The sequence below is a fragment of the Chiloscyllium plagiosum genome, chromosome 8, assembly GCF_004010195.1.
Source record: "Chiloscyllium plagiosum isolate BGI_BamShark_2017 chromosome 8, ASM401019v2, whole genome shotgun sequence".
Lineage (NCBI taxonomy): Eukaryota > Metazoa > Chordata > Chondrichthyes > Orectolobiformes > Hemiscylliidae > Chiloscyllium > Chiloscyllium plagiosum.
Window position 1 is genome coordinate 69,043,801 of NC_057717.1, and position 988 is coordinate 69,044,788.

The following is a 988-nucleotide window of genomic DNA, read 5'->3' on the forward strand; positions in this document are numbered from 1 at the left end:
ATTTCGAGACAATTTGAGTGTGCAGCTGCTGAGAGGCTTTTTGCCCACTGACTTGAGTACGTTGAACTGGGCTCACATTCTCTGGATAATGTGTCTATTACTTCAAACCAGGCAAGGTGACACTTCTTCCTCATACAATTACGACTGTTTCGAATTCAAACTAGAATTCCTAATCCACCAGGAAAAAAAGCAATTACACTACAAATAAAGAAGCACAACGATGTATATATTTTTGGTTTAAATGTATGATCAGTGTCATCAGAGAATGAGAGTGATCACCTGGTGGTATCTCTGACATTACCACAAAATTCTCCGGCAAACGTGCACCGTCTCCTGCCTCATCTCGTTATTTCGACCTAACTAGGAATGAAGGAGGGGGAATAAAAGAGGAGGAGAAGCAGAAGTGCTTGTTGAATAATGGAAAGACACTACAGACATAAGTAAGATTTCGGAATATATAAAAAAATGGCATTCACTGTTGGAACTTAACCTGGATCACCAAATCTTAACAGGGTGAAAGTCCAAGACGCTATGCTACTTTCACAGAGACTTGAAACACCAAGCCAAAATAGGAACGCAACAAGTAGGCACCGCTGGGAGTTGAACCCAGGATCTCCTGTTTGTTAGGCAAGCGCTTTAACCAGCTCAGCCGCGGCACCACAGTAAAAACGCTCTTACTCATCCATATGTGGAGTTGCTTAACCAATTCCTCACAGTACTTCGACATGTGTTTTTGGATCAATGTTGCTCTCAGAGAATTGCAATCAATCCTCGAATTTTCAAATACAAACAATTTACAGCTGAAAATTCTCTACTGAACAGGCACAGAAAAATATAATCTCTTCTTTCTTTCATTTAAAACTGGTATTTTCATCTGGTTAAAGTGATAGGAGAAAGAGGAGGTGCTCATTCTATCGGGGCCCATTAACCACGTTAATACAGACAGATGGGACATCACATCAAGAGGAACAAGGTTATTGTGGTGAAT

The 988-nt window shown here is 40.6% G+C and overlaps 1 non-coding gene across 1 annotated transcript; it reads right to left on the reverse strand.

The window, feature by feature from the left end:
• Nucleotides 1-585: 585 nt before the first annotated feature.
• trnav-aac lies at nucleotides 586-659 on the reverse strand. The gene has a single exon. It is a non-coding gene; the product is annotated as a tRNA-Val (tRNA).
• Nucleotides 660-988: the final 329 nt, after the last annotated feature.